Source organism: Heptranchias perlo, chromosome 20 (genome assembly GCF_035084215.1).
Source record: "Heptranchias perlo isolate sHepPer1 chromosome 20, sHepPer1.hap1, whole genome shotgun sequence".
Classification (NCBI taxonomy): Eukaryota; Metazoa; Chordata; class Chondrichthyes; order Hexanchiformes; family Hexanchidae; genus Heptranchias; species Heptranchias perlo.
In genome coordinates this window covers 14,581,155-14,605,536 of record NC_090344.1, presented here as the reverse complement: position 1 = coordinate 14,605,536, position 24,382 = coordinate 14,581,155, and the positions used below count along the sequence as shown (strand labels likewise).

Sequence of the window (24,382 nt, the reverse complement as noted above, 5' to 3'; positions counted from 1 at the left end):
GGCCCTGTGGCTTAGTTGGTTCAAGCGTCTGTCTAGTAAACAGAAGATCCTGGGTTCAACTCCCAGCAGTGCCTTGTGCAGTTGGTTATTTTACCTAATTTGTGGAATTGAGCGACAAAATAACACTGTGGTGTTTGTTCAGGAGGAAACGGAAAACCGAATGACTGTTCAAAAACGCCCTTTCATTGAACAGACAGACCTCTCATGGAATGTGTCTGCAAAACGTTAATTTGAAGACACGTTCTTGTTTCTGGGCTTGTTGGGGTCGGGGTGCATTTCGCGATTTGAGGTTCAAACACGGAAGTCGTCCTAATTTGGATCAAGACTTGTGATCTTGACCTGCGGTGCAAACGTTTGCAAAGAGGGAAAGGAAGTCCCCAAATCACTCCACCTGAATCGCCAGGCCCGGATGAAATACATCCCAGGCTGTTGAAAGAAGCAAGGAAGGAAATATCGGAGGCTCTGACCATCATTTTCCAATCCTCCCTGGCTGCAGTTGTGTTGCCGGAGGATTGGAGGACTGCTGAAGTTGTACCGTTGTTTAAAAAGGGAGAAAGGAATAGATCGAATTATTGCAGGCCAGTCAGCCTAACCTCGGTATTGAGCACAATTCTGGGGGAAAGTATTAATCTTAATTTAGAAAGGGACGGATTAATGAAGGGCAGTCAGCATGGATTTGTTCAGGGAAGGTCGTTTGAATTGAATTTTTTTGGAGGTATCAAGGAAGGTGGATGAGGGTAGTGTGTTTTTTGTCGTCTACATAGATTTTCGCGAGGCTTTTGACAAAGTCCTACATGGCAGATTGGTCAAAAGTGTAAAAGCCCATTGGATCCAAGGGAAATTGGCAAGTTGATCCAAAATTGACTGAGTGGCAGGAAGCAATGGTCGACGGGTGTTTTTGTGACTGCAAGGCTGTCTCGAGTGGGGTTCCGCAGGGATCCGTACTAGGTCGCTGCTTTTCGTAGCACAGATCATAGATTTGGATTTAAATGTACGGGGTATTATTAACAATTTTGCAGAAGATGCAATAATTGGTCGTGTGGTTGATGGTGAGGAGTGAAGCTGTGGACTGCAGGAAGATATCAATGGAATGGACAGGTGGGTAGAATAGTGGCAAATGCAATTCAATCTCCAGAATGAGGTAATGCATTTAGGGAGGGCAAACAAGGCAAGGGAATACACAATAAATATTGAAACTAATTTGCCATTTACACGCCCATTTTGCAAGTTTACTGACGTCTTCCTGTATTTTTCGCTTTGCATTAACTACAGCTCCCAATTATGTGCTGTCTGTCAATTTTGAAATTGTATTTCCGATTCCTATGACTAAATCATTAATGTAAATTGTGAACAACAGTGGTCCCATCACCGATAAATTGTGAACAACAGTGGTCCCAGCACCGATAAATTGTGAACAACAGTTGTCCCAGCACCGATAAATTGTGAACAACAGTGGCCCCAGCACCGATAAATTGTGAACAACAGTGGTCCCAGCACCGATAAATTGTGAACAACAGTGGCCCCAGCGCCGATAAACTGTGAACAACAGTGGTCCCAGCACCGATAAATTGTGAACAACAGTGGCGCCAGCACCGATAAATTGTGAACAACTGTGGACCCAGCACCGACAAATTGTGAACAACAGTGGCGCCAGCACCGATAAATTGTGAACAACAGTGGACCCAGCACCGATAAATTGTGAACAACAGTGGACCCAGCACCGATAAATTGTGAACAACAGTTGTCCCAGCACCGATAAATTGTGAACAACTGTGGACCCAGCACCGACAAATTGTGAACAACAGTGGACCCAGCACCGACAAATTGTGAACAACAGTGGTCCCAGCACCGATAAATTGTGAACAACAGTTGTCCCAGCACCGATAAATTGTGAACAACAGTGGTCCCAGCACCGATAAACTGTGAACAACAGTGGTCCCAGCACCGACATATTGAGAACAACAGTGGTCACAGCACCGATAAATTGTGAACAACAGTGGCGCCAGCACCGATAAATTGTGAACAACAGTGGCGCCAGCACCGATAAATTGTGAACAACCGTGAACCTGACGATACCGGATTTCTTTACCCTTAGTCTGGTTCAGCAATAACTGATGAGAATAACACTTGAAAGTTTAACACAATTTATTAGCTGCAGCTGACCTTATCTATAGAATTGATTTCAACTCTTGACAGAGTCTGGTCAATCTCATAGAGCAGGCAAAATTACATCGGCAGATCCACACAATTATACATTTTCAGAGTGGGGAGGGACATGAGTAGCAAGGGGTTAAAACCAATCATAAGCTGAGTCTTGGCAAGCCATGCTAACTGACATAATGACCGATCACTCACAGGTAATACTTGTTCATGCGTATGCCAAGGAAAAGGGAGGCTACCTTATCTCTGGCTTGGGATGTTTTTTGACCTTGCCTGCAAAGGGAGATCCATTCATTAATGCAGCTGCATGACAACTCCTTATACTAGAATTCAACTTTATCATATCTCTTTGCTTGATTAACACAAGGCAGGCTTATACATAAAGAAAATTAATAACGTAAACAGGTAGTCAAAGAAGAAGCTCATTGTTTCTAATTCTAGCTAGCAAAATGGGCTACTTATATTAACCATTGGTTCACCACACTGCTACTTCGCTATGGAGGTATCTCACTATAAACCACTAAAAGCTTACCCCATATGCATTTTTATTAAAAGGGCGCCCCGTATGCATTCTCAAACCCAGCACTGATAAATTGTGAACAACAGTAATCCCAGCACCGATAAATTGTGAACAACAATGGTCGCAGCACCGATAAATTGTGAACAACAGTGGTCCCAGCACTGGTAAATTGCGAACAACAATGGTCGCAGCACCGATAAATTGTGAACAACAGTGATCCCAGCACCGACAAATTGTGAACAACAGTGGTCCCATCACTGGTAAATTGTGAACAACAGTGGTCCCAGCACTGGTAAATTGTGAACAACAGTGATCCCAGAACCGATAAATTGTGAACAACAGTGATCCCAGCACCGACAAATTGTGAACAACAGTGGTCCCAGCACCGATAAATTGTGAACAACAGTGATCCCAGCACCGATAAATTGTGAACAACAGTGGTCCCAACACCGATAAATTGCGAACAACAGTGGTCCCAGCACTGGTAAATTGTGAACAACAGTGATCCCAGGACTTTTGACCTTGAACTGCATTTGAAACTTCTGCATAAAATGAAATGAAGTCCCCAAATCGCCCCACGTGGCTCTCAAACGCAATGGGAAGAAGTTCAATGCGAACAATCAGGAATTTAAAGGCAACTCAACGACCTGCACTTTCTTTGAATAAGTTTTGTTAGCCATTATATTTGACCGTGAAATCGCTCTCGGCTTTCATCTTGCTGAAGCAGAGTGTGGCCGCTTTGTATCTGCGAGCATGTCGGTGACGTGGTTAGCTTTGACACTGATCGCTTCCAATTTGTAAAATTTCACCAAGCGTCAGCCTAAAGAAACCGAGAATCGAATTGTCCCTGTGAGTGATGAATTGAAGGGATTGGTGCTCCAAGCAGATCTGGAAAATGCACAGTGCGGTCGGTCAGGAGTTCGAAATCCACCCTCCAGCCACTCACCAATCATATTAACTGAGCTTTACTCTGGTCCAGTGTCACCGCACTGAAAGCGAGTATTTCTCCGGCATGTTTTTCTTCATAGTTGCTGGTTTAAGAGTGAAGACCGGCTGTTTGGATTTTCACTCCTACAAGCTTCAACCATTCATTTTGGACTGACTGTAGACAGTTGTTATATTGGTCGCTGCAAACTCAAAGTTTAGCCCAATTAATTATTGGTTCAGCAGGTGACCTCTTCGCCTGTCCAGTTGGTGCTATCGGTTCGCACGGAAGTTTGATGGTTCGAGCTCTTATTTGATTTTTCCTCAGGATTCTTCGCCTCAAAGTTCCAGGGTTTCAATGTATTTTTTGGAAGCAAGAAAAATACAATTCTCCTTGGCAGACAAGCCCCCGAAATGCCCGAAGGGAGGCCGCACTAACTGCAGGAGAGCTGTTTCGCTGTGACATGGAGATTTCTGTCGTGAGCGAGACCAGACTGTTTCTATGTTCAGAAAATAAATGTCACACCCTTTATGTTGGAAAAGCAAACCGGTGGGGATTTTTGTATCAGATGTTCCTCGTTGCGTTACTTTCATCTTGATCGTAGAACCGGTTCGGGCGTTCTTGTAATAAAAGGCGACAATTTCCTATTCATTTTAAATTTAACAACAGCTGCACTGAGCTTTTAATCATACCCTTAAGATACAGTCTATAAAATGATGAAATTTGATCACCTGCAAAGCATAAAAATCTGATTAAAGTTTTGACTGTCTCTCGGTAACCACGTCAACATCTCCTTCAGTATGAAATAGAAAGTTATCGTTTGATTAATGGTGAATAAAACAGTCATTCATCTACCAACAGGGTTTAATTAGTTTCATGTAACTAATTTAATAACTTTTGCTAAAGTTAATTCGCTGACTTGGAATCGAACTCATGCGGCGGTGGGAGCATTAAATTCTAACCATTGGTCCGTCGGGGAGCGCCCAAGATTGCGCACGGAACACAGCAGAACTGGTAAGATTTACTTTTCTTTCAATCTTCCGTGATTCATTCAGCTCTGTGTTTATTTTCAGGCCTCTTATCTCTCCCTTCTTTTCAGCTTCTGACTGCGGATATTCTTGTGGTTAAATATGAATAATATAGAATATCTCACAGCCCCAGTATATGTGCTCCTTCTCTGTACAGTTCTGTCCCAAATCAAACTGTACGTTTATAACGACGGTGTCTCTCCTTCACCCCCGACAGAAGCAGGAGGAGATGCCACTTTAAACTGCCAGTTGCTTCAAATGATTCATGATGGACCTGCGTGGCCTTGCAGTTTTCCCAGGAGCTGCATTCAGGTTCGTGAATTTTGGAAATGGAAACATGTCCATCAGCAGCTTGTGGTAGTATTTTACCTCACTTTCCATTTCATGTACATGCCTAGTTGCACTTGGTGCTGTCATTGCCTGAACATCACCTTCTGTCGCGATAGTAGTTTGAACAGAAAATGCCATTTTTTTGCGGGCAGCTTGTCTCGCACGATAATGACCTGAATTACAAAGAGGCAAGTAGGAAAGGCCGCGTTGGGCTGCTTGTTCGCACCAAAGAATTTTCAGCGTTTCTTTGTGGTCTAGTGTTTAGATTCGGTCATCACCATGGCAACGGTTCGATTGTTGTATGTCTCAACACTCGCATTTAAACACTCTACCATAAGTGCACTGCATTCAAATTGCTGATTTTTTTCACTGTGAGGTCGAAGAGACATAAATGTGTGGACAATAGCTCCGAATACATCAACTGGGTTGCACCTTTGCTTCTCCCCCGGTCTCAGTCTTTCCATCTTTACCCTTCTCTGCTGGTGTTGCAGGTTCGATCATCCTTGGCCGTTCAAGAAAACCTGAGAAGTCCATCAGGGGAAAATTCAGAGAGTCAAGAGACAGGGACAGGGAGAGATTAAAGTATAGAAACAAATCGGATAAATATCAAGCTTTGCGAACGAGCAGAATTTAAGATGGAGCTTGGTCGAGATTCTTTCACGTGCCGTGCAACTCTGCAAGAGACCATTGACTCCGAATTAAAAGCATTTGCCTCGCTGGATCATCTCTCTGAGGGAGGGAACACGGTCCGTCAACTCCAGTCCTCATTTGTTTGATCATTGAACAAATCTATAAGAAATAGCGCTGCGAGCAGGATTCGAACCTGCGCAGGAAAACCCCATTAGATTTCGAGTCTAACGCCGTAACCACTCGGCCATCGCAGCTGTGCAAAAACAGAACAGCTACTGCTACCAAAAGGGTGCAACCAGTGCAGAATTCGGTGCAACCCATCGCCGATCGGCCATCCTGCGATCCATCCAATCACTTTTTCTATTCCGATGCACAGCAATGTGAAGTTGTTCACTAACTATTTCATATCAACAATATTAGCCTCTCTTTACCACATTCGTTTTGAATGTGCGACTTGTCATGCCAAGTGAGACTTTTCAGAATTAATTTCTCGAAAGTTACATTGTTGTCTCCCTCGGCATCCGCAGATTATCCACTCTACCACAAGTATAACAGTGACGACACTTCAAAAATACCTCATTGGCTGTTTTGCGCTTTGGGAGGTCTTGAGGTCTTGAAAAGCGCTTTATAAAGACAAGACTTTCTTTCTTTTTACACTGGAATAAAATTACTGATGTTTTCACTATGAGGACGAAGAGACATTAATGTGTCGATATTATCTGCGAGTTCATCATCTGGGTTGGATTTTTAGTTTTCCTCCCGTCTCAGTCTTTCGATCTTTACCGTTCTCTGCTGGTGTCGCAGGTTCGATCAGCTTTGGCCGTTCAAGGCTGCCTGAGAAGTCCATCAGGGGGAAACACAGAGAGACAGAGACAGAGAGAGATGGAGAGATAAAAGTATCGAAAAAACCTAACGTCAAGTTAGCAGCATTTACGATGGAGATTGGGAGATATAGAATCATAGAATCGTCACTGCACAGAAGGAGGCCATTCGGCCCATCGAGCCTGTGCCAGCTCTCTTTCAGTGCAATCCAGATCGTCCCATTCCCCCGTTCTTTCCCCGTATACCTGCAAATATTTTCCCTTCAAATACTTATCCAATTCCACTTAGAAACCAGGATTAATTCTGCTTCCACCACCCTTTCAGGCGATGCATTCCAGATTATATCCACTCGCTAGTTTAAGAAGTATTTCCTTTTCTCGCCTTTGGTTCTTTTGTCAACCACCGTAAATCTGCGTCCTCTGGTTCTCGACCCTTCCGCCAACGGGAGCAGTTTTTTTAAATTTACTTTATCTAAACCCGTCATGATTTTGAACACTTCTATCAAATCTCCTCTCAACTTTCTCTGCTCAAAGGGAACAACTCCAGCTTCTCCAGTCTACCCACGTAACTGATGACCTCATCCCTGGAACCATTCCAGTTAATGTTTCTGCACCCTCTCTGACGCCTTCACATCCTTTATAAAGTGCGGTGCCCAGTTTTGGACAGTTGTGGAACATTGTGAAGTTCCCTTCACGTATCTTGATATTTGGCAAGAGACCACTGGGCTCCCAGTTAAAATGATCTGCCGCGGTGGAGTATCTCTCTGAGGGAAGGAATTGCAGCCCGTTATCTCCAGTTCATATTTATTTGAGCATTGAACAAAACTTTACACAATAGCGCCGATAGCACGATTCCAACTTCTGCCGGAATACCCCATTGGGTTTCAGATCTAACGTCTGAACCACGCGACTACCGCAGCTGCGAGCGCATTTGATGCACGGCTGTAAATCAGAATGAACAGGGTACTCACAGGAGATTTGTGAGACTATATGTTCTTTCAGACAGGTTTCCAACTGGACACATGCAGCCGCGACCGTCTGGACGTTGCTGTTTCACTGGTAGAATTCTCACCTGCCACCCGAGGAGACGGGGATTGGTTCCCGGCCGATGAAGGAGCATTTTCTTTCTGCACCCCTGAAAAGAGATAGATTCACATTCAGCTTCAATCTGCACACCACGTTGAGACATTTTCCTTTCCCTATGTGGTGTTGCGTCGACAAACCCTCTGCATTCCAGCCACGAAACGTCAAACATGCTCTAGAATTAAGTCAATCCTGTATTCTGCAAGGCTGAAAAGATGTGAAAAATTAATGAATGAATTTCCACTGAAAATAGTGACACAGGAGTGCTCGTCCAGGAATTTGAACCCCGGACCTCTCACATATCAATTAGTGAAACGCCCAAAGTGAAAACCATAATCCGAGACCAACGAGCCGTCAGTAACACAGCCGTGCAACCAGTCGAAAGTTTCCCTGCTCCCCACAACCGATCGCCTATCCTTTTAGACCGCTCTGTCCATCCAATCATCGAATCATAGAATGATTACAGCACAGAAGGAAGTCAATTCGGCCCATCCAGACCGTGCTATCTCTTTGTCAGAGCAATCCAGTTCGTCTCATTCCCCCGCTCTTTCCACGTGGCCCTGCAATTTTTTCCCTTCAAGTATTTATCCCATTCCTTTTTGATAGCCACGATTGATTCTGCTTCCACCGTTTCAGGCAGCACGTTCCAGATCATAACAAGTCTCTGCGTAAAAAAGTTTTACTCATTTCGCCTTTGGTTTCTTTTGCCAATCACCTTAAATATGTGTCGTCTGGTTCTCGACCTTTCTGCCAATGGGAACAGCTTCTCTTTATTTACTTTTTCAACACCCTTCATGATTTTGATCACTTCTATCAAATCTCCTCTCAACCGACTCTGCTCTAAGAACAATCCTAACTTCTCCAGTCTGTCCACCTAACTGAAGTCCCTCATCCCTGGAACCATTCCAGTAAATCTTTTCTGCATGCTCCCTGAGGCCTTCACATCCTTCCTAAAATGCGGTGCCCAGAATTGGACACAATACTCTGGTTGTAGCCGAACCAGTGTTTTATAAAGGTTCAACATAACTTTCTTGATTTTGTACTCTATGCCTCTATTTATAAAGCCCAGAACCACTTTCTCAGCCTGTCCTGCCACCTTCAAAGATGTGTGCACATATGCCCCCAGGACTCTCTATTCCAGCATTTCATTTAGAATTGTATCATTTAGTTTATATTGCCTCTCCCCATTCTTCCTGCCAAAATATATCACTTCGCATTTCTCTGCATTAAATGTTATCTGCCATGTGTCCGCCCATTCCACCAGCCCGTCTGTGTACTCTTGAAGACTATTATTATCCTCTTCACTGTTTACTACAATTACTAGTTTTGTGTTATCCGCGAATTTTGAAATTGTTCCTGTCCGGACAAGTCCAATTTATTAATATATATCAAAAAGCAGTGGTCCCAGTCCCGACCCCTGTGAAACAACACTGACTACCTTCCACCAGTCCGAAAAAAAATACCTTCACCACGACTGTTTGTTTCCTGTCACTTATCCAATTTAGTATCCATGCTTTTATTCCATGTGCTTCGATTTTGCTGAGAAGCATATTATGTGGCACTTTACTTCATCGAAAAACTCAATTAAGTTAGTTCAACACGATTTGCCTTTAACAAATTCGTGATGGCTTTCCTTTATTAATCTACACTTGTCGAACTGGCTGTTATTGTTATCCCCTATTTATCGTTTCCAGAAGCTTCCCTGCCACCGAGTTTTAACTGACTGTCCTGTAGTTGCTGGGTTTATCCTTGCACACGTTTTTAAAAAGGGAGTAACATTTGAGATTTTCCAGTCGTCTGGCACCACCCCCATATCTCAGGACGATTGGAGATTATAGCCAGCAACTCTGAAATTTTCACCCTTACTTCCCTCAGAAACCAAGGATGCATCCGATCCGGACCGTGTGACTTACCCACTTTAAGTACAGCCAGCCTTTCTCGTACCTTTTCTTTATCAATTTTTATCCAATCCAGTATCTCCACGACCTCCTCTTTTACTGACTCTGGCAGCTTCTTCTTCCTTGGTGAAGACAGATGCAAAGTACTCATTTAATACTTCAGCCTTGCCCTCTGCCTCCGTGCATCATCTGCTTTTCTGGCCCCGAATCTGAATTTCGATTCCGATGTGGTGCAATGTCAAGTTGGACACTAACTATTTCAAGTCAACAATATTAGTCACTTTTCATCAAATTCATTTATGGTGCATTTTCTTACAGTGAAATCACGCATTGAAATCCAGGATATTGTATCGTCCCTTGGGGGTCAATGGACCATCAAATTTTGGGTTAAGAGCCGAACGCGCTAAATGATTGTGCCAGAGAAAAACATCACATCGCATGATTAACAACATTAATTTTTCACCGAGCTAAAGCTTGTGGTTGCAGTAACCAAAGAACGTTATTAAATTAATTGATGAAACGAATGAAATTCTGTGAAAGATGAATAATTGTTGTAACCGATAACTTTGTGCTGCAGAATCACGGAAATACTAACATGGATAGTGAAACCTTAAATAAGTTTTTGTGTTTTGTATGTGATGCACTTTCACCGTTTTCCACTTTCCAGACTGCATTTAAGGGTCTGGTTTCAAATATTGATAGTTTATGACACTTGGAATTTGGTACAGCCGTTGTTAAAGTTAACAGGAAGGAACAAGAATTGTCCCTTCTCGAAGCACAAGTTGACGACTGGAGGTTTATCCGAAGCAAGTTCCTCAAAACTATGTTTTTATGCGGGAACTGAAATAGTGCTTTTTCACGTAAAAGGCGAACATGACAAGCATTGCACTGCGGAAAACTCAGCACACAATTTTCGCAGTCCCTCAGTGTCCTGCCCACTGTTTTCACAGCGGGGCAGTGTTTCAGGGGTGGGCTTTCAATGTTCAGAACATAATTTTTACCAGAATTAAATTTGTCGCATTAAAGTGCTCCTTATCTGTTAATTTCGATTTACACCCTTGCCAGTTTTATGCAGAAACAAGTAACAATGTTTAAGGGATGTGGTGTGTTCAATGTTCGTGCAATAACCGAATAACGCAGTGTAAGAAGTAAAACACAGACCACCCAATGAGTGCCCCAAACCGATTGCCGTAAGAAAAAAAAATGGCCGGTTAGCTCAGTTGGGTAGAGCGTGGTGCGAATAACGCCAAGGTCGCGGGTTCGATCCCCTTCCGGGCCATCAGTAATTTACGACATTATTTGAGTGACTTTGAAAATCCAGACTTCACAAACAAGGAAGTTCATGCAAAATTCAGAAGGAATCGTTTTTGGAATAGCATTCATTACAATGTTTGATATACCTTTGCCCCTGGGGCGGAGAAAAAAAATCTTTCCGCTCATTTTTCATTTATCCTTCATTTCTCACTCACCTTTCCGTGTCTCCATCTCTTTCTGACTGTCTCTTTTCCTATCTCTCCATTTCTTTCCATTTCCGGGACCATTCTTCCAGGTATGCTTACTGACAAACATTACAACCTGTGTCACTCAGTGTCCGGGTATGTTTACTGACACACATTGCAATCTGTGTCACTCAGTATCAGGGTGTGTTTACTGACACACATTACAATCCGTGTCACGCAGTATCCGGGTATGTTTACTGACACACATTGCAATCTGTGTCACTCAGTATCAGTGTGTGTTTACTGACACACATTACAAACTGTGTCACTCAGTATCAGGGTATGTTTACTGACACACATTACAAACTGAGTCACTGAGTATCTAACAATGTGAAGCAACGAGTTTTATTCCCGCTGTGATATCTCTCTGTCGGTTTGCTGATAAACGTTTAACTCGGGGCCTGTTCCCTTCAACGGTCACAAGCAGTTAGAAACAGACAGAGCGGAGATGAGGAAAAGGCATCAGTTTCGGAATCAAATGCTTCAAATCAAATGTTCGCCGGCGCTGAGAGAGGCAAAAAAAAGAGAAAAATGCAGAAAGAAATAAAGCTAAATAAAGATGCTATCAATATTTCTCATCCTTGATGCTTCTCTGCTCCTTCCCCAAGCCTCCAGCGCCGGTTAATATTTCAGTGTAAATTAATGCGAGATTTGACCCAAAGAATGAGATCCAAACAACCAAATTTTGCTGAAATTCGGAATTGAACTCGGGACTTTCAAATTTTTGCATTCTCAACTGAGCTGTATCGGCTCCATCCCAAGTTCGACTGTCTGGCGCAGGCCTGGGACTGTGCCTGGGCGTTTCCTGCTCTGTGGGGCTCAGTACCACTCCGGGTGAGATCAGGAAACGCACCCCAGACCGGAAACTGTGGTTTTCCTGTTTTGTGTGGAGCAGGTGAACTGCCTCTGCCTAGTGTGACTACGTCGATGAGTTTCCAGCTCTGATGGGTAATGGAATCCCTTCCCACAGTCCCCACATTTCCACGGTTTCTCCGTGGTCCGGGTGTCCTTGTGTCTCTCCAGGTTGGATGATCAGTTGAAGCCTCGTCCACACACAGGACACGTGGACGGTTTCTCCCCGCTGTGAATGGTGCAGTGTTTTTTCAGGCTGTGTAACCGGTGAAAGCTCTTTCCACAGTCAGTGCACTGGAACACTCTCACTCGGGTGTGTGTGTCTCGGTGCTTTTCCAGTCACACTGATGTTTGAAATCTTCTTCCACAGACAGAAAAGACAAACATTTCTCCTTCCACATTCATCGGTCGATGATATTTAAGTCCTGATGAATCGAGTGACTCTGTCAGATCTTGACGTGATCTTTGGTTTGAATTTCCCGTCTGCAAATCATCCCCTTCTAATACCCTGTAAAAGTTTTTAAAAGACATCACTCTAAATACAGGATCGAAATTTGGAACAGACAATTCTAGTTTCTATGGAACTTTCTATCCTCTCTTTTCCGCCAAAGCCGTAAATCCCCGTCCCACACACTCTCCCTCCTCCCTGTGCTGAAATCCAAACCCATCCCACCATCTCCAATATTTCTTCCCTCCACTCCCAGTTTTCTCCCTCCCTCTCCTCTGATTGGGTTCAGTTCTACACCCGCTGTGGGCAGAGTGAGAATAAAATAAATGAGGCAATGGTTTTCTCTCCTGGTCACTGGGACCCAGAAGCCCCGCCCACTATTTGTTCCTGGTCACTGGGACCCAGAAGCCCCGCCCACTCTTTGTTCCTGGTCACTGGGACCCAGAAGCCCCGCCCACTCTTTGTTCCTGGTCACTGGGACCCAGAAGCCCCGCCCACTCTTTGTGACCGGGGACTGGGACCCTGAAACCACGGCCACTCGTTGTTCCAGCGCCAAGATGGCCGCGCATGCGCCAAGATTCTACCATGACTTCCGCTCGCAAGATGGCGGCCAGTCACACTGATTTTCGGACGGCTGCTGGTCGGGCCTGTCACCGAGGTGCAAACACTGGGCCTGTGGACTCGGATTTGTGGCCTCAAGACGCCATCAGGTGCTTGTGATGCTTCTCCGCCTACCCACAGGTCCAATTACTCCCCCATCTTCTCCCGGCCTCCGACACGCCTGTTCCTCCTCAGTCCTTCGCCGCCACTCGCACTGCGCATGCTCAGAGCACAGCCCGGTCCTGGCACCGCGCACTGGACTCCTGTATTCATTGATAGGGCACATTCTGAGGCGCGGGGGACTGTGGGGAAATGCCCCGCCATTGAAAGCCGGAATTGGTGAACAGAAAATTAATTATTGTCATCCCATCGAGGTTGGTGCCAGGGAAGCAACAAACATAATAAATAAATAAATTATACAGAAACCCGAGTGCTCAGACCTTCCCCATGGTGCGAAGTAAACTGGCCGCTGCTTTTCCGTTAGTAAGTCGCAACTCTGCTGCAGGAGTTCCTCAGGGCAGTGTCCGAGGCCCAACCATCTTCAGCTGCTTCATCAATGACCTTCCCTCCATCATAAGGTCAGAAATGGGGATGTTCGCTGATGACTGCACAGTGTTCAGTTCCATTCGCAACCCCTCAGATAATGAAGCAGTCCGAGCCTGCATGCAGCAAGACCTGGACAACATCCAGGCTTGGGCTGATAAGTGGCAAGTAACATTCGCGCCAGATAAGTGCCAGGCAATGACCATCTCCAACAAGAGAGAGTCTAACCACCTCCCCTTGACATTCAACGGCATTACCATCGCCGAATCCCCCACCATCAACATCCTGGGGGTCACCATTGACCAGAAACTTAACTGGACCAGCCATATAAATACTGTGGCTACGAGAGCAGGTCAGAGGCTGGGTATTCTGCGGCGAGTGACTCACCTCCTGACTCCCCAAAGCCTTTCCACCATCCACAAGGCACAAGTCAGGAGTGTGATGGAATACTCTCCACTTGCCTGGATGAGTGCAGCTCCAACAACACTCAAGAAGCTCGACACCATCCAAGATAAAGCAGCCCACTTGATTGGCACCCCATCCACCACCCTAAACATTCACTCCCTTCACCACCGGCGCACTGTGGCTGCAGTGTGCACCATCCACAGGATGCACTGCAGCAACTCGCCAAGGCTTCTTCGACAGCACCTCCCAAACCCGCGACCTCTACCACCTAGAAGGACAAGGGCAGCAGGCGCATGGGAACAACACCACCTGCACGTTCCCCTCCAAGTCACACACCATCCCGACTTGGAAATATATCGCCGTTCCTTCATTGTCGCTGGGTCAAAATCCTGGAACATCCTTCCTAACAGCACTGTGGGAGAACCGTCACCACACGGACTGCAGCGGTTCAAGAAGGCGGCTCACCACCACCTTCTCGAGGGCAATTAGGGATGGGCAATAAATGCCGGCCTTGCCAGCGACGCCCACATCCCGTGAACGAATAAAAAAAAATCTCAGGCCCGACCCGCCCAGTCTGGTTTAATTGCTAAATGTTCTCTCACTCGAATTCAGACCTGTCATTCTCAGGGAAACTGACGATGTCTCATTTTTTCTGTGCCCGACCCGAGAGCCAGTTAGTGGCTTTAATAAGCTGTCAACAACTTTTGCAAAAGTGGAAGGAGGTGAAAAATTCCACGAGCGATGCCTCAATACACAAGGGACCACGTGCACTGTGACACCAAATCGAGGGCAACTTACACGGGACACCAAATCCGGGAACAACTTACACTGAGACACCAAATCCAGGGACCAATTACACTGGGACACCAAACCCAGGAAACACGAACACTGAGACACCAAATCCAAGGACACGTACACAGGGATACGAAATCTCGAGACCACTTACACAGAGACACCAAATCCAGGGACCACTTGCACTGAGACGCCAAGTCCAGGGATCATTTACATTTGGACACCAAATACAGGGATCAGTTACACAGAGACACCAAATCCAGCGACCACTAAAATGGTGACATCCTTTTTGCACCTTCTCCAGTATCTCTATATCCTTCATATAATATGGAGACCAGAACTGTTCACAGTACTCCAAGTGTAGTCTAATCAAGGTTCTATACAAGTTTAACATAGCTTTCCAATTCTATCCCTCCAGAATCGAACCCTAGTGTTTGGTTTGCTTTTAAATGGCCATTTTAACCTGCATCACTAATTTTAGTGATTTGTGGATCTGTGTCCCCAGATCTCTCTACTCCTCTACCCCATATAGACTCTTATTATCCAAGCATTATGAGGCCTCCTTGTTCTTGCTACCAAGATGCTCCACTTCATCCTCATCTTTATTAAAATTAATTTGCCAATTGCACCCCCATTCTGCAAGTTTATTAATGTCTTCTTGTATATTTTTGTAGTCTTGATCAGTATCAGCTTTACCCCGCCCCAAACTGGTGTCATCCGTAAATTTTGAAATTGTCCATCCGATTCCCGAGTCCAAATCGTTTATATAAATTGTGAACAGTCGTCCCAGCACCGATCATTTTGGAACACCACTTTCCACCTTTTACCAGTCTGAGTAGCGACCCTTAACCCCTACTTTCTGCTTTAGTGCAGTGATCAAGAGAAATCTCATTACACAGGGTGTTGTGAAATTATGGAAATCACTTCCAAAGTTCTTTAATGACAAGTTCTCCTCATGTTTTTATCCAAGACATCACACAGCCCAGTCATTTACTCCAAATGTTGATGCAATGGTTCAAGCTAAGAGGTGCCAGGTATCGGGAGCAGCAGCAGCAATAAATAAAATCTAAACGTAAGTAAGTACCAATATAGTTCATCTTCATCTATTTCCAGTTTAATAACTTTTGCGGAATGTGGCCCAGGCCAAGTGCCATGATATCAGATCAGGCTCACCATCGAAAATGAGTTTGACACCCCTGAGATGGACAATGTGAACCCGGATTACCCTCATCCACTAACCGAGCAACTTCTTCAAAAAACTCAAGCAAGTTTGTAAGACACGACCTTGTTTTTCGGAAGCCGCGTTGAGTATCTCTAATGGCTCCTTCTTTTTCCCCGTGGTCAAAACAGCATCGCTTAGGATCCATTCAAGCATCTTCCCTCTGATCGTGGTCACACTGATGGGCCCGTCATCCCCTGTCTCCTTTAATGAAAATGGGAACTACGTGAGCTACCTTCCAATCTCAGGGGACAATCCCTGACTCTATTGAGCTGTTGAAGATACAGGCAAGGGGCTCACAGACCACCCGTCCCATCTCTTAAAACACCCGTGGGTGAATATCATCTGGACCTGGAGCACAATCTATTTTGAGATTTCGTATTTTATCCAAGATGACATCACTTTCTATTTTAATATTTATGATGTTATTGTCGACAGCGCATCCCACAGCTGGAATCTCAGCATCAATCACAGGAGTGTAGGCTGATGAGAAATAGTCATTTCACAGCTCTGCCTTAGCCTGGGAATCTGTCCTGAACTGCCTTTCAGTGGACCTAAACTATCTTTAATGGTCTTCTGACTCCCGACGCAGTTGAAAAGGCGTTTGCTTTTATTCCCACAATTGTGCACCATCTTCTTTTCCAATGATCTCGTAGCTTCTCCAATGGCTGCTTTTGTCCCCCTCGATTGTGGGTGATATTTGACACTGTCCTCCTGTAAACTGAATTCATCCTGATCTGACCTGAGTTTAATGTGAGACAGTTCGGGGAGTCAGGAATCATTCACCCTGAGACCGAAACTAACAGATAAAACCCCAGACGGTTCCTTCGTAAGGTTTCCTCTGGTTCCTCGGCATATATTTTTCAGGATGCCGAAACCCAGCTTTCTCACAGTCCACTCCTGGAGGTCCCACTCCCTGAGCCTACAACCTTCAGCAGTGTCAGTGGTGGAGTTCACAAATGAACTGAAACCCTCCGGAATGCGAAAACAATTTTGCGTTTCCAAAATAAAAGGACTGACATTTATTGTGGCAACAGTCTGGTGTCGCTCACTGCAGAAACATCCATGTCAAAGTGAAGCGGCTCTCCTGAAATCTTTCGACCTTGTCTGTCAAGAAGAATTCTGATTTCCGTGAAGGCAATCTCAGGTTAAATGGTGGAAGATTGGCCGTGCTCAGCTGGCCATCGAAACCGTCCATTTTTTTGCAGACAAAACATATATTTGAAACCAGGAAATACGAGACCATGAAACTTAAGGTAAAATTTTCCCTCCCGTCCCAGGGTGGGCTCGAACCACCAACCTTTCAGTTAACAGCCGAACGCGCTAACCGATTGCGCCACAGAGACTCGACACGTTTGTTTTTGAGCCATTGATTCAACGAGCTAAAAATTCAGGTTGCCGCGATCAATATAACATCTCTCCACCATCAGTTTACTTTTCCAAAATAAAGGGTGTGAAGCTTGCATGAGTGAAAATCTGTGCTCTATTATTTCTGAACATTAAACTCACCTTGCCATTAAACATCTGTGTGTTGGAAGTCTTAGTCACATCGTGGCAGAGAGGATTGATTTTTCGAGCTGTGATTCTCCATTCTCTGTTCCAGTGATATTCAGGTGTGGTGAAAATGAGAGGAGATGAAACGAGCAGGTCCAACGAGCAGGTCTGTGGCACTACACGGTGTCTACAAAGTTCTGTCTTGCACTTACAATGCAGCGGACGGCAGTTTTCACCATTAAACCAGTAACTGCGATGTTAAGAAAAAATGTGGCTGACAAACATTCGATTTCAGCGCGGTGACACTGGGTCAGAGTAAAGTTCAGTTAATGTGATTGCCGAGTGGCGAGAGGGTGGATTTGGAACTCTTGTGCGGCTGCACTGCGCATTGTCCAGATCTGCTTGGAGCGATATTCATTCAATTCATCACTGACAGGGACAGTTTGATTCAATGTCTCTTTTCTCTTGTAATTGATGAGATTTCAAAAGTTGAAAACGACCCGTGCTGACCCCAACCTCGCCACTTACACGCTGACAGATACAATGCGGTCACAGTCTGCTTCATTGAGATGAAAACCGAGAGCGATTTCACAGTCGAATGCTACGCGAACAAAACTCATTTAAATAAAGTGCAGGTCACAGAGGTGCCTTTAAAATCCCGATTGTTCGAAGCAGAACTGGAAAATGCGCAATGCAGCCGCACATGAATTCCAAATGAACTCTCCGTGGAGGAAAATGAGTGACAGGAGCAGAAAGAGATGCCACGTGAAAGATTTGGACCCAGACCTGCTGCATGAGACTTTAAATGTTGTCCACCTTTAACTGTCGCTCATAGTGTCAGAACTGTCACTGTTATCATTAGCCTTCTTGCACTGCAACTCCTCAATAGCCCCAGGTTATCACAGCATCGCTTTCTTCAAATTGAATCCCAGTGTGAAAACTTACACGATTTCAAACCTAAGCAAAGGTGTGTGAGATTGGAAGGAGAGTGCGAGTGGAGATCATGGGCCGGGGGGCAGTGATATCATCACCTGAGCATTAAGATATCCCACATACCAAAGAAGCAGGGAGATGAGATCTTTGTGTCTATTTTTCCCGGCATGTGCAAAATCCATCCCTTCTCAAAGGCCAGCACGGTTCTTTCCCTCTCCCTCCCTGCTGTCCAGGTCAGGATGGGATTCATGAATTCCCCTGTGTTTTCATCAAGCTTCTAATTCACCTGGCAGCTGGAGGAATAGAGGAAGCGGGAGGGGAAGAATAGTCAGAAACAGGAGATGCCACGTGAAACGGGCCGAATCTTGTGTATGTCAGTTGCTTCAAATGATCAACTGCAGCCCTGTCTCGCCTCGCAGCTTTCCCATGAGTTGAATCGATTCGGCCGATGCGTGTGTGCATTTTAGAAATGTAAACAGAGACATCCGCTGCTCGTGGGAGCATTTCACCTCACTTTTCCATTTCATGCGCAGACCTACCCGCACTCGGTACTGTCATGGCCTGAACAAGCCTTTTGTGTTCTCACAGAAAATGCCACTTTGTGCGAGCAGCTTTTCTGGACTGGACTGCACTGAGCTGGGACACAGAGAATATTCAATTAATGAAATCAGTACTTCAAACAGAAAACATTCTTCACTCACTCATCCTGATACATTAGCGCCTCTATTCTTGAATTATTGTTTCATTCATTGCAAAATAGGAACAGGAATAGGCCATTCAGCCCCTCGAGCCTCCGGGTTAATACATACTTCTTGAGGTGGGGTGCCCAGAACTGAATGCAGTCCTCCAGATGGCGTCTCACCAGAGCTCTGTGCAGCTGTAACATAACTTCCACCTCTTTGTATTCGAACCCTCTATAGATAAACGGGGAGAGTGAGAGCTCAAGAGAGAAAGCGAGAGAGAGCAAAAGAAAGAGGGAGAGAGAGCACTACGCATTGGACAAACTTTCTCAGGAGTTCATTTGAAACCCCACTGAGCTTTCGAACCACTTGCTCTACCGCATCAAAAGTTCATAAGCAGCATATGGGTAATGTGAAATCATATAATTCATAACCGGTTTAGTCGCGCAATGGGTAGCACATCGGACTTTTCGCTCAGAAATTGTGTGTTCGCATCGCACCACCGTTAAATTTTAGTACGTTGATTTCGGAGCTGGGAAGTGATATTTTGCAGCAAAACCGGAACAGGATCATTAATATCTGTCAAGGAAGGGAAACAGCCCCCATCCACTTTCTCTTATACTAGTGGCTCCAGTCCCACCCGAATTTATAATGCTTAATCCACTCTGAGCTGGATTGGCGAAACACTCTCAAGAAGGAGGCTCATCATCTGCTTACCGCGGAAGACAATCTGCTGGACTTCCAGCTCTGTCAGACGGGATGTTCCTTCAGACAGGTTTCTAACTGGACACATTCATCCTGCTGCGGTGCGAGCATTGGTGCTTGAGGGGTAGAATTCTTGTTTGCAGTAATTCTATTCCTGTAAAAGTAGCACGTGAAGATCGCAAGATGGAAAGTATCGTGGCTGAGCGGTCTAACGCGCTGGTTTAAAGCTCAATCTAAATCCCATAATTTGGAGATGGATCAAAATCATAGTTTGTGGCTCCAATTCCGAAGCCTCCCTCTGTAAACTAAGAAGACTAACCATCTCATCTGCGATTGCGACAGAGTAGGCTGGAGGAACCACATGGCTGAACAAATAACTAGATGCATTACGAAACACACCGATTGTAAATAGAAACTTAGAAAATTGGAGCAGGAGTCGGACATTCGGCCGTTCGAGCCTGCTCCGCCATTCAATACGATCATGGCTGATCCTGGACCTCAATACCATATTCCCGCTCTCTTCCCATACCACTTGATGCCTTTTGTGTCTAGAAATCTATCCAGCTCCTTCTGACATATATTCATTGACTTGGCCTCCACAGTCTTCAGTGGTAGAGAATTCCATAGGTTCACCACCCTCTGAGTGAAGAAATTTCTCCTCATCTCAGTCCGAAATGTTCTCATCTGCTATTGCAACAGCATACGCCGGAGGAACCACACGGCGATGCAAATAACTAGATGCATTTTGGCACACACCAATTGTACCTTCAACTCCGGTCGAAATTTTCACAAGGAAAGAATTGGTTGGTTTCGGCGGGCCTCGACTAAAAACCGCGCCATTTCCCGGCCCTGGACTGTCATATAAGGACCGCGCACTGACTGGTTGCGCCGCTGGAGCCCAGTCACTTTGATCACCTGTCCCACTCTGCTTGAAAGAATCTTAAGTTGAGAGGCACTTACCTGTGGAAACGTGTCCAGTCATTGTGATGAAAATAATATCTGCACACTCACTTTCAGCTTCTTTCACATCCTCTGCTCCATCGCACGACAATCGGTTTTTCTGCGAATAGGCCAAAATGAACATTGGCAGAAATTCTAACAGCAGTGGGATTCAAACCCACGCCTCCGAAAAAATTTGATGGAACACCTGAGACCGCGAGGGCACGCTACCATAATGTCACAGTAATGTTTAAAGAGCTGTTTAATGCTCAAATAAATGAATTGAAGCTAATTGACCGCATTTACCCCGTGCTGGGGTTGTTCTCCTTGGAGCAGGGAACATTTCGAGGAGATTCGATAGAAGTGTTCAAAATAATGTAGCGTTTTGATAAAGTAAATAAATAGAAACTGTTCCCATTGGCGGAACGGTCGAAAAGCAGAGGACACAAATTGAAGGTGATTGGCAAAAGACCCAAAGGCGACATGGGGAAACACTTTTTTACCAACGAGTAGTTGTAAACTGGAACGCGCAGCCTGAAAGGATGGTGGAAGCAGATCCAATCGTGGCTTTCAAAAAGGAATTTGATAAGTACTTGAAGGGAAAAATGCTGGGCTACCGGGAAGGAGCGGGGGAATGGGACTAACTGGATTGCTCTTACAATGAGCCTGCACGGGCTCGATTGGCTGAATAACTTCCTTCTGTACTGTAACCATACCTCAAGGGCAATGAGGGATGGGCAATAAATGCTGGCCTCGCCAGCGACGCCCACATCCCATGAACGAACTCAAAAAATAATGGGTGTATAATTCTATTTATACAGTTTATTTACATTGCATGCATTTTTCTATCTCTCCCTGTCTCTGTCTCTTGTGTTATCCCCTGATAGACTTCTCAGGCTTCCTTGAACGGCGATGGCTGATCTAACCTGCAACACCAGCAGAGGAGGTTAAAGAAAGATTGGGACAGGAGGAAAAGTAAAGGGGCAACCCAGCTGCTGCAGCCAATGTCTACCCATTAATGCCTCTTCTCTCTCACAGTCAAACAGAGGCACCAATTTGATTAAAGTATACTTATAGTAGATTGTATATTAACACCATTCCGAGCCCGACGGCAATCATATCATGGAATCATACAATCATAGAAAGTTACCCCACAGAAGGAGGCTATTCGGCCCTTCGTGTCTGAGCCGTCCGAAAAAGAGGTATCGAGCCTCAACCCACGTTCCAGAGTTTGATCTATAGTCTTTTGGACTAACCCCTCTGCCTCCATGAGTCGATCTCCTTCATGCTCCCGAATCAGAGTTGGGTTCGTACGACCCGTTTAATGTTTACATGCCTGTGGAAGACGGCAGCTATCTTCTGAGGGTTTCCTATAACAACGTCTGCGGCAGAGTTTCTGCAGTTTGGGCGTTATCACATTCGCCGACGACGTGAATGGTCCCCTGTATGAAACCGGGCAGAATCATTTTTGGGCCGCCCCCTCTGCCTCCATGAGTCGATATCCTTTCTCGTCCCGAATCAGAGTCGGGTTCTCACGACCCGTTTAATGTTTACATGCCTGTGGAAGACTTTTGAATTCCCTCTTATTTTGCCTGCCAGTCTATTCTCATACCCTCTCTTTGCCCCTCTTATTTCCCCTTTCAGTTCCCCTCTGAACTTTCTGTATTCTGCCTGGTGAATGAATAAAAAAAAGTTAGGATTTCCGTCAGTCTGAAACAGAAAGTTATTAGTTGATTCATGGCGACTTGAACAACTATTCGACTTTTTTCAGAGTTTAATGAGTATTGTGAAATTAAAACAGTGAACTATTTTGTCGAAGTTAATTCCCGAAACGAGAATGGGACCGGTCTCCCACATTGAGAGCTTTTGCAGACTGCAGCGACCTTCTGAGGGTTTCCTAAAACAACGGGCGCAGCAGAGTTACTGTAGTGTACTGGTTATCATGTTCGCTTATAAACGTGAAAAGTCCCCGGTTCGAAATTAATACAGTAAACTATTTTGTAGAATTTAATTCCCTGAACGGGACAGGGACCCGTCTCCCACACTGAGAGCATTTGCAGTCGGCAGCTATCTTCTGAGGGCTTTCTATAGCGAAATTTGCAGCAGAGTTTCTGTAGTGTAGTGGTAATCACGTTCGCTTCACACGCGAAAGGTCTCCGGTTCAAAACCGGGCAGAAACATTTTGAAAACGTGACCCACGAAAAATCAAGAAGTATGAAAAAAAGCAAGAATTCAGTCTGTGGTTAAATGTGAATAAAATACCACACCTCACAGAACCGATAGGTTTTCCATTCTCTGTATAGTTCAATACACATTCAAACACTACACATATACAGACAGTGTCTCGCCCTCATTCACGTTTCATGCCCCGACTGTGCAGGAAGCCCCTCTCAAAGCTGCACATTGCGATTGTTTTCAGTTGATTTGTGAGAGGACATTAAAGGATCCTGCAGCGCTGCCTCGGTTTATAAATACAGTTATAAACAACATTGCAGCCGCGGCAACAAACAGATCAGTTTTTCGATGTTCGATGTTCCCCAGCTCCCGCATTGAGTGAGGCCACGAGAGCAACAACACTCAGGCCGCCTGTCCGGCCGCGCTCTCTCCAATCACACGTTGCTGGCGGGAAGCTGCAATTGCCGCTTCAGGTAGCGCATTACTGCCCATCCCTGGGAAACAAGATAACACATAAGCTTTGACAACACATCGCAGGCATCGTCTGTCCCATAGTTGTTGCTCCGTTTCGAAGACAGAACTTGCCAGCTGTTTCAACATTTACAACCAGAACACTGGATCCTCAGATCACTATCCGTTTTAAAAGTCTGTTGCTCTACATACTGAGCTACGCAGGCTCGCAATTTGTTACGTTCCTATCGGACATATTCATTGTAGGACTCTGAATTATCCATCGTAGACGTCGAAATTGGGTGAGGGTCCCTGTTATAAAATTGTCAGCAACGTGTTGAGGAGAATCCTTGTTTCTGTTGAACATGATGTAAGAAACATGGACCGTGAACTCGTGAGTTTACAATTCTTCGTGTTTGTGCTAAATAAGAACATAAGAACATAAGAAATAGGAGCAGGAGCAGGCCAATCGGCCCCTCGAGCCTGCTCCGCCATTCAATAAGATCATGGCTGATCTGATCGTAACCTCAAATCTAAATTCATGTCCAATTTCCTGCCCGCTCCCCGTAACCACGAATTCCCTTTACTTCTAGGAAACTATCTATTTCTGTTTTAAATTTATTTCATGATGTTGCTATTATTTAACAATGTCTTGTCATTCGTTAGCAGCAATTAAAATAACACTTTACATCGTGGCTCAAAAGCTAAACTTGTCCCACACGGCAGCTGGAAAAGGCCTCTCGACCTTTCAGCGTATGAACATCTGTAAGCTGAATAATTTCACCCGTTACACAGTGACACCAGGGAGAATATTTCCCATCCAGATTTTCCCCACACGAAACTTCCAACTGATGAATATCCGCTAAACGAAAAGTAGAATTGTATGTTTAGTTCTTTGGATTGAAAGTTCTCGTACCGGCCCATTTGCCATATCAGCTGCCGCTAATACCCCCTCTCCCCCTATAAACAAAAAAACTCACACCTGCTATTGCAAGACGGTTGGCCAGAGGAACCCAATTGCTCACATGGGAAAACTAAGAAGTAGATGCGTTATGGAACATACCAGTTGTACCTTGAACTCAAAATGTTCGATTGTTCCAGATGAGGCTCAAACTCACAACCTGGGCATTTCTGGAGTTCATAAAAGTACCGCACGCTGAGCGCTTGCGCCACAAGAGCAGCGCACAATCGGTCCTATCAGTGCTCCCGTCAAACAGCTTCATTTTCCGTCTCTGAATTATCGCTTTGTGATC

The 24,382-nt window shown here is 45.1% G+C and overlaps 4 non-coding genes across 4 annotated transcripts; 2 read left to right on the top strand and 2 right to left on the bottom strand.

Annotated features, from left to right (window-relative positions):
• Window positions 1–74, top strand: trnat-agu (transfer RNA threonine (anticodon AGU)). Its single transcript has one exon. It is a non-coding gene; the product is annotated as a tRNA-Thr (tRNA).
• A 5,691-nt stretch (window positions 75–5,765) lies between these two features.
• trnas-cga (transfer RNA serine (anticodon CGA)) lies at window positions 5,766–5,847 on the bottom strand. Its single transcript has one exon. It is a non-coding gene; the product is annotated as a tRNA-Ser (tRNA).
• An 11,178-nt stretch (window positions 5,848–17,025) lies between these two features.
• trnan-guu (transfer RNA asparagine (anticodon GUU)) lies at window positions 17,026–17,099 on the bottom strand. Its single transcript has one exon. It is a non-coding gene; the product is annotated as a tRNA-Asn (tRNA).
• Window positions 17,100–22,611: 5,512 nt separating this feature from the next.
• Window positions 22,612–22,684, top strand: trnav-cac (transfer RNA valine (anticodon CAC)). Its single transcript has one exon. It is a non-coding gene; the product is annotated as a tRNA-Val (tRNA).
• Window positions 22,685–24,382: the final 1,698 nt, after the last annotated feature.